Below are 9,674 nucleotides of genomic sequence, written 5' to 3'. Positions count from 1 at the left end.
AATGACTGAGAATTTCCCCAAATGAATGTCAGACACCAAACCACAGATTTCAGGAAACTCAGAGAACACCAAGCTGGATAAATGTCAAAAACAAAAACAAAACAAAACAAAAGCCCTACAGCTTGGCATATTATTTTCAAATTGCAGAAAGCCCAAAATTAAAACAAAAAAATCCCAACAGAAGGCAGAGGAAAAAAATACCTATAGAGGAACAAAATAAGAATTACATCCAACTTCTATTCAGAAATCATGCAAGCAAGAAGAAAGTGAAGTGAAATATTTAAATCATTGAAAGAAACCACCAGCTTAGGGATGCCTGAGTGGCTTCATTGGTTAAGCATCTGCCTTCGGCTCAGGTCATGATCCCAAGGTCCTGGGATCAAGACCCACGTCGCTCCTTGCTCAGTGGAGAGCCTGCTTCTCCCTCTGCCTGTTGCTCCCCTGCTTGTGTTCTTTCTCTCTCTTTCTCTGACAAGTAAGTAAATAAAATCTAAAGAAAGAAAGAAACTACCAGCCTAGACTTCTATAGCTGCAAAATTAGCCCTCAAATGCAAAGGAGAAACAAAGACTTTCTGAAACAGAAATCGAGGTAATTTGTTACCAATAGACTGGCTTTGCAAGAAATGTTCAAAGAAGTTCTTTTTTTAAAATATTTTATTTATTTACTTAGAGAGTGTGTGTATGCACATGCATGAGCAGGGGCAGGTAGAAGCAGAGGAATAGAGAGAAACCCCAGCAGACTCCCCCCAGCATACTCCCCCCAGTGAGTTTGGGGCTGGATCTCACAATCCTGAGATCATGACCTGAACCAAAATCAAGAGTCAGATGGCCAACCAACTGAGCCACCGAGGCGCCCCATCAAAGAAATTCCTTAGAGAGAAGGAAAATAATCCAGGTCAGAAGCTTGGATTTACATAAAGAAGGGAGAACATCGGAGAAGGAATAAGTGAAGATAACAAAGTTTTATTTTTCTTCTTTTTAACTGACCTAACAAATAACATTTTGCTCCACATAATAATGGCAACAGAGTTTTCAACTATGTATACTTAGATGTAAGTGAAGTGACTTCTAGATGTAAGTGAAATGAATGACTGCAAGGGACAGGCAGAAGGAATTAGGATGAGGAAAGCCCTCACACCACCTGTGAAATGGTATAGTGATATTTGAAATTGAACCTGGATTCATTGTAAAAAATTTATTGCAAATTCTAGCGCAACCACTAAAAAAGTTTAAAAAAGAAATAGAACTGATTTGCTAAGAGAGAAAATGAAATCATAGGGAATGTTCAATTAAAACCACAAAAAGTAGAAAAAAAGTGGGAGACAAAAACAGGAAGAAAGAACAAGGGCAACAAATAGAAAACAGTAACAAATACAGCGGAATGAACCCAAGTATTTCACTGGATTCACTTAAACTATCTCCTCCTGATGGTGGTAGAGGAGGAGCTGAGTGTCGAAAGTGTTCTGAGCTCTCTGAGCAGAATTTCAATGTACACCGCCCCCCGCCCCACCAACACGACTGATGGCTCAGAAAGACTTGTTCACCGCAAAGGCAGAGTGTATCAGAGTGAGGGTGGTAAGGAGTGATCCTGTGTTAGCCTTGCAGGTAATTCTGGGGTGTTCACTCCTTCCCCACCTACCCACCCTCCTTTTTCAGAATCCCGGCCTTCAAGGAAGATGTTATTTGAATATAAGGCAAGAAAACCCACATACAGTCACTAGAGCTAGATAAGTTGACCTCATGGCTATGACCTCAGAACCCTCATGATCAGCTCTTCCTACTCTGGCAAAACAAACAAAAAACAAAAACTGTCCCTCTTTGTCACCAGGGCCCAGAATTCTACAATGAACATCATTCACTGAGCTTGAGGCTTTGGTGTCAGATATGTCAAGGTCATTTGTGGAAGGGACTCGGACAGGTAAACTGGGAGACGACCTAACACTAAGATTCCACAGTCACGTGCTGCCTTCCTTCAGGGTGAGTAAATTCCAGACTGTGACTTGAAAGGAGATTTGGGGAAAGGATTGTAATCCGAGGAAATGGGAATGAGAACAGGAGGACACAAACCAAATTTGGGGTTCCTCGCCTATGTGTGGGCTTTCCCACAAGCAACTTTTTCTCCTCTTGAAAGGGTGTGGGGACGGGGGGAGAAGAACTGGTCTCAGGGTATGAATCGACAAGCCTGATGGACTGGCAACTTCCCTGCAGCTTCGGGACGGAGAGTCTAAAGCTGGAAGAGAAGTGTCTGGAAAAAGCCCACTTAGATGGGTGTCGTGTCTCTTCAGTCTCTCCAAAACCCACCTGTTCAAGTCCCAGCCCCTGCCCCTTCAGGATGGTAACCTGAGCTAGATGTAGTGTCGTTGAGAATGTGAATTAGTTATGATGGGTCCTGCATGAGGGTGGGCCCTAATCTGATCCATGTCCTTGGAAAGGGGGATGTTTAGAGTCTGGTATGCACAGAAAGAGAACAGCACGTGGAGACTGGAGTCATTCTGCCAGAAGCCAAGGAACCTCCAGAGGCAGGAAGAGAGAGCTAGGGTAGTTCCCTCCTAGAACCTTTGCGGAGAGCATGGCCCTACAGATCTGGACTGTAGACTTCGGGCCCCCAGAACCATAAGAGAATCCATTTCTGTTGTTCTAAACCTCCTCGTTGGTGGGATTTCCTATGGCAGCCCTAGGAAACCAGTGCAGGGAACTTGTGGGAGATCTGGCCTGGTCTCACGGAAGACTCATCAAGCCCTACACCAAAGAAGGGTGCGGGATTGGTTCCCCAGAGGCCCCCGGGCACTGGCTTCTGATCCCACTGTAGCCCTGGGGGCCCCTGTTTCAGAAGAAAGACTCTCTCCTAAGACCTCCCTCCTTGGACCCCCTCTGCCTCCCCCAGGAGACAGGAAGGGTTAACAGAAATTCCCATCACACAGAAGCCTGCTGCTAGCACATGGTTTATTTAACTATCTGGCCCATTTTTATTACTCCTGCTACACCCCTGTACAAGTGACTCATAAAATTGGATATAAAAGGAGGGGGTAGATCATTTCTAAACCCTTTAATGTAATATAATGGGGAAATTAATCATTTATTACAGCAGACGATTGAAAACCACTCAGAGTGTTCCCTTCTGCCTGCAACTTGGCAGTAAGGCTCATTTCCCACAGTTTTCTGAAATCTTTGCATCTTTTAAATCTTTGGCAAAGGAAACATCAGATAATTTAAATAAAGGGGGTTTTGTTGTTGTTGCTGTTTCTGTAAGCTTCTTCGTTCAAGAAGACCCTAAGAAGCAAAGTAGAAGTGGGGAACCCAGCCTTCTGGGGCTTTGCCGAGAGGAGACAGTGAAGGAATCATCTGTCCAGAAGGGAAGACCCACGTCTAATCTGTTACTCCCATTTAGCAATCGCTTGCTCGTCTCTACTAAGGACCTTAAAATATTTTGCAAAGGGAATTGAAACTTTATAATCACCCAAGGGGTAGACCTAGGTCAGCTTAATTTGCAACAAAGTAGGGTAAACGAACATCTGGGGACAGAGCCGGTGGGGCCCGGACCGGCCGGCCCGCCCTGAGCACTCCCACCGCCGTGGCTCAGTGCAAGTGCATGGAGTCTCACTACCCTGAGCAGAGGCTAACTGGCTGTTTAAGGCTCCTCCAGGTCCCCCACCAACCTCGCTGGTCCCTTCCCTGTTCAGCCTCAGCGCAGAGAAGCAGAGCAGATGCTGCTGTCAACAGCCCCTACACTGTCTGCAGGAGCGCAGCCAAGGTGACATTGTGGCACGTGGCCACCAGCTGCCCAGCCGGATGCCGTGGTATGATTCAGAAGGCCCCGGCTGCCATGATGTGCCGGTCGCCCAGCTGACCGAGTGAGGAACCTGGATCTGCTCCAGGCAAGCCCAGAACACCAAAAACAAACAAACCCACAGCAACACAGGGGAGTTGTCCAAAGTACTTAAAAAAAAAGTCTCTGGCCTTGTTGGTGTATCATGGATTCAAATGGCAAAGCACAGGAAGGTTTCCAAAGAATTTTTGACTCAAGGTTGCATAGTGGTTCCCTGCGGCAGCGGGACTGAAGTGAACTTCCAGTAAGGAATGTCCTGGACCACTGGGAGTTCCCGAGCCCGGCAGCTCTTCGGTGGTCTTCATTCGCCACTCCTGCCACCTTTCATCAACAGGGGCGTGAAAATCATGGGAAGACCCCAGAGTAGCGCTCTTCGCCCCCCTTTGCCGATGCTGGGGTGCCCTGGCCCTGGAAGCTCCCCCTGGGGGTCGGCTGTGATGGGGTGCACTCTCCCCACGGGACCCTGGGCCTCAGCCCATTGTCCCTCCCGCCTTCTTCCACAAGACACCTGCTGCTCAGGAGTTCACGGCCCCTCCCCTCCTCGGGCTTCGGTGAGCAATATGATTTCTTCTCCTTCACAACTCATCAGTGATTTGTGGGGTGTCCACTGGGTGCCCAATGCATAACGAAATGAAAGACTTGGGTGTAGTCGGTTCTGGAAAATGCCTCGTGTTCCTCAGACCCACGTATTTTGCACAGAAGCATGCCCGCGGATTCAAACCTGTTCACTTCGCAAGTTTTGGAAAGTGGTAGCAAGAGATTGGATACCAAGGGCTGTTCTTTCTCCAAACTGCTCTATTTCAGAAAATTTTATCTAAATAATTCAGGTCCTGAGAAATGAATAATAAGAGGACAGCAGACAAAGGAGGGACTGATGCTTCCAAGAGAGCTAACAGACTAGCTTCCCAGCACAATATTAGTTACCTACCTCAGGCTTTGTTTCCAACTTTAAAAAGCATTAGTTCGACCCAGCGTCCCTCTCAGGAATGGACTTTACTGTATTTTTTAAAAATGCTTAATTATTTCAAATATTAAAACAGAAACAACAGGGACATTAAATCTTTTTTTTCATTTATTTATTTTCAGCATAACAGTATCATTATTTTTTCACCACACCCAGTGCTCCATGCAATCCATGCCCTCTATAATACCCACCACCTTGTACCCCGACCTCCCACCCACCCCCGCCACTTCAAACCCCTCAGATTGTTTTTCAGGGATATTAAATCTTTTAAAATAATGCAAAATTCCCATACCTCACAAACCAACCATTCCATTTGCCATAGTTCCTACTAGACTTTTAAAAAATTTTTATTTATTTGTTTTTTATTTTTAAATTTAAATGTTTTTTTAATTTAAATTCAAGTAATTAACATATGATATATTATTGTTTCAGAGGTGGAGGTCAGTCATTCATCAGTCTTATATAATACCCAGTGCTCATTGCACCATGTCTACCAGTCCCTTTTAAAGTGTATTAACATTTTATACATAATTGTAGAATATAAATGGAAATGTATTATCCCTTCCCCCCTGTTTTTACCTTAAATCATAAGCATCTATGAAAATTTCATACTTAGAAATGCTTACTGATTCATGATACTTGGTCTTGTAAATATCTTCCAATTTACCTACCATCATTTGCTGTTACAAACACCTAGAACAAAGATCTTTCTTTGTGAGTCTATCGTTTTTTTCCTTTGGTGGACTATTTCCTTCGGAAAATTCCTAGCACTGCGAATATTTGCTCAACGGGCATTTTTATGTTATTTTATTGTTTTTGGTAAATTGAAGTTTGTTTTGTTTGGAAAATTTCACAACAGCTCTCAAGGTCATGGGAGCACAAGGGTGTTGCAAAACCAAGGCTGGTGATCCTAGAGCCTGGCATCGCATCTGCTCGGGCTATACCGCTGGCACAGAGACCTGCCAGACTGGCCTTGATGCACAGAGAAGGGTTTTTAAAAGCAGACAGGAAAAAGAGACAAGTAAAACAATGCAGACATGGCATACGAATGACTCAACTAGAAAAATGGTCTTTTGCCTTCATTGATTTTTCTTCCTGCTCTTACACAGAATGTTATGAAAATGTCGTTGCCAGTTTTCGTTTATCTGTGACTCATCAGAAAATCTTTTCAGCACATTCAGGGCTAGCAGGGAGCCTTATGACAAGCACTCAGCAACTCTTCCTTGAATTGAAGGGAACTTGAGTTTTATAAGACTTCATTCCGTTTTCCCATTTCTGCAGTGGACATACAGCATGAGCAATAAGTAAACCATCAATGCTGAAAGCACAGAGCTCTGGGGGCTACTTGTTACCCAAGCGTGATCCGGGCTCTCCCGGCTTTCTTTGAAAAAAAAAAAAAAAAATGCCTGGACCCACAAAGGTACTTATTGTATCGTTCTTTACAATGGCAAAAGAAAAGAAACTGGGAATTAGGGCACCTGGGTAGCTCAGTCGTTAAGCGTCTGCCTTTGGTTCAGGTCATGGTCCCAGGGTCCTGGGATGGAGCTTCTCGTCAGGCTTCCTGCTCAGAAGGAAGCCTGCTTCTCCCTCTCACTCTCCCCCTGCTTGTGTTCCCTCTCTCACCGTCTCTCTTTCTCTCTGTCAAATAAATAAAATCTTAAGAAAAAAAAAAAAAAAGAAACTGGGAATTATTGAGAACATAATGCAATTCCATCACTTTATCGTATCATCATTAAAATTAGTGTCCACACAGACTTCAAAATTACATGGAAAAGCCTCATCCTGTGAGGTTAATATAATTCTATTTTATTTTTAAAGAGCTCCTGCACATGAAGGGAGCAGGGGCAGAGGGACAGGGAAAGAGCCTCAAACAGACTCCATGCCAAGTGCGGAGCAGGATGCAGGGCTCAATCCCACAACCCCGAGGTCACGGTCTGAGCTGAAACCAAGAGGAAGTCACTTAACTGACTGCCCCACCCAGATACCCCTGTAAGATTAATTTTAAAAGGAAGACAATTGCATATATACACAGTTAATGTGACATTTAGAAATTATGTATGTGGAAAAAGGATGAAAACAATGCAGCTGAATAACAATGATGGCTTTCAGGGCGCCTGGGTGGCTCAGTCAGTTAAGTGGCTGCCTTCAGCTCAGGTCATGATCTTGGAGTCCCAGGACCAAGGCCTGCATGGGGCTTCCCGCTCACGGGGAGTCTGGTGCTCCCTCTCCCTCTGCCCCTCACCTTGCTTATTCTCTCTCTCTCTCTCTCAAATGAATAAATAAAACCTTACAAAAATTAAATAAAAAAACAAAAAACAATGATAGCTTTCAAGTTGAGAGAGTTGTTTCTCCTTCTTTCTCCTTAATTTTCTAAGTGTTTTTAAGAGTGTGTATTCTTGCCACTCTGGAAAAAAGTATGGAGGATCCTCAAAAAGTTGAAAACAGAGCTACCCTGTGAGCCAGCAATCACACTACTAGGTATTTACCCTAAGGATACAAATGTAGTGATCCAAAGGGGCACGTGCACTCCAATGTTTATAGCAGCAGTGTCCATAATAGGCAAAGTATGGAAAGAACCTAGATGTCCATCAACAGATGAATGGATCAAGAAGATGTGGTATATATACACAATGGAATACTATGCAGCCATCAAAAACCCAAAATCTTGCCATTTGCAATGACATGGATGGAAGTAGAGGGTATTATGCTGAGGGAAATAAGTCAATCAGAGAAAGACAATGATCATATCTCTGAGATGAGGAATTTGAGAGGCAGGGTGGGGAGTCATGGGGGTATAGGGAGGGGAAAAAAATGAAACAAGATGGGATTAGGAGGGAGACAAACCATGAGAGATTCTTAATCTCAGGAAACAAACTGAGGGTTGCTGGGGGTTGGGAAGGAGGGATAGGGTGGCCGGGTGATAGACACTGGGGAGGGTATGTGCTGTGGTGAGTGCTGTGAAGTGTGTAAGCCTGATGATTCACAGACCTGTACCCCTGGGGCAAATAATACATTATATGTTAATTTTTTTTCAAAAAGAGTGTGCATTCTTCTCATTTTGGAGACGACTTCTCTGCCTAGGGACCAGTTTTTTCTTACCTATTTCTCTTGTAGTCGTTTGTTCAACAAATATTTATCATTGGGCTCCGCCTGTGTGCTGCTCCTGGTTCCGCGCGTGCCCGGCACGCCGTCACGCCGGCACGAACAATGCAGACAGGACTCTTCTTGTTCTCACAGAGTTTTCATGTTAATGAAAAATTATAAGCAGAAGATTTCCATAATAATCATATATTTAAGTTACTTTGGGACTTTTTGGAGGGAAGGGAAGGAGAGAGTTGTCTAAATGGGAAATTTGACCTTTTTTTTAATGAGATGTTTAAAGATTTAATGAAAGTCATCGGCTAGCACTTAAAAAAATCTTCACTGTTCGAATTGTGTCTGCTTTGCAGTTTTAGTTAATATTAATAATTGTTATTAAAATATAGAAAATATTACTCAGTGGTGTCCTCATAAAGATGCCAGTCATGGGCATGTACAGTATGGGGCAGGTACACAATTACTGGACTCCAAGTTCCATGGAAATGTTCAGCTTGATCCTCTGAATTCAGAATCAAAAGCCAGACTCATCAAAGAGCAGAAAGGCATAGTCCCACTAGTGCAGGAAGTGGCGGGGCATGGGATTTCCTCTGGTTCTCAGGGCTCTTACTACGTTCTCCAAAGCCAGCCCAGAAAATTGCTCTGATTAACAAAATTTTTTTTTTTCCTGAAAGAAGCATAAAACACTTACAAATAAAAAACTAAAAAGAACGAGTGGGGCACTCGCTCTGATTTTTAATAACCTTTATTGTTTTACGGATTGTAAAAATATATGTTCTTCGAAGAAAGTATGAATAATGCAGAAAATTAAGGAGACTCTAAAGCTCATCTATAATCCTGCCACACACAGATAACCACTGTTATTAGTATGGTGAACCTCGACGCGGTCTTCCAGAGCAGGGCTTGGCAAACTTTTTTGGCCTAGTGCCTGGTGGTAAGTATTTTCACCTTTGTCAGGTGCAGGTGCCCACCTGTGGCGTAGCCAGAGAGGGGCCCTCTGTGACACCTCAATGAACGAGCGTAGCTCTGTTTCAACAAAAGCTGCATTTACAGAAACAGGAAGCAGGCCTGATTGGGTCCCATCCATAGTTCATTCCTGGCTTATTCTAGAGCATTCCATTTGGAGAAGGACCAGCTTGGACTTACAGATTCCCATTTGCCCTCTTCTCTCCATCATGCCCATTGCCATCATCCCACTGGAGGGATCTCATTACTGTTCACCGTTATGAGAAGTCAGCAAGAATTCACTGCTAGTCTCCTGCTCTGCATTTGAACCCCGTGAGCGGTGTCCGAGCCCACTGCGTCCCTGCCCTCCTTGAGGTAGAGGCAGTAGGAAACTCATTACAAACATGTAAATAATAACGGGTGTGCCCAGGAGAAGCATTGGGTGCTCTGGGAGCAGAAACCTGGAGAGCCTAACTCGACTGGAGCTTCAGCGACAGCTTTCAGAGGAGGGTCCGTGAAGCTGTGATCGGAAGAATGAGTAGGGGCTGCCCGGGCCACATGCTGGGAGAGTGTTAGGAAAAGGGAACAGCCAATGCGACGGCTGAAACGTGGGATGGCCTGGACAGCCAGGGGAGCTGAAGCGAGGCCCATGTGGCCAGAGCATGGAGATACCAGACAGCCAGCAAGAGGCATTGACCGGAGCCAGGATGGGTTTGGGCTATGACACCGCCTCAGGCATGCACCTGAAGCATTTTGGACTTGATCATGAGTGAGAAGCCACCTGAGTTTAAAGCTGGAGAATCATGAGATCAGCATTATTTCTATGGATCCTGAACTCAGCAC

Source organism: Mustela nivalis, assembly GCF_964662115.1.
Source record: "Mustela nivalis genome assembly, chromosome: 14".
NCBI classification, from domain to species: Eukaryota; Metazoa; Chordata; class Mammalia; order Carnivora; family Mustelidae; genus Mustela; species Mustela nivalis.
Note: the sequence above shows the minus strand (reverse complement) of the source record.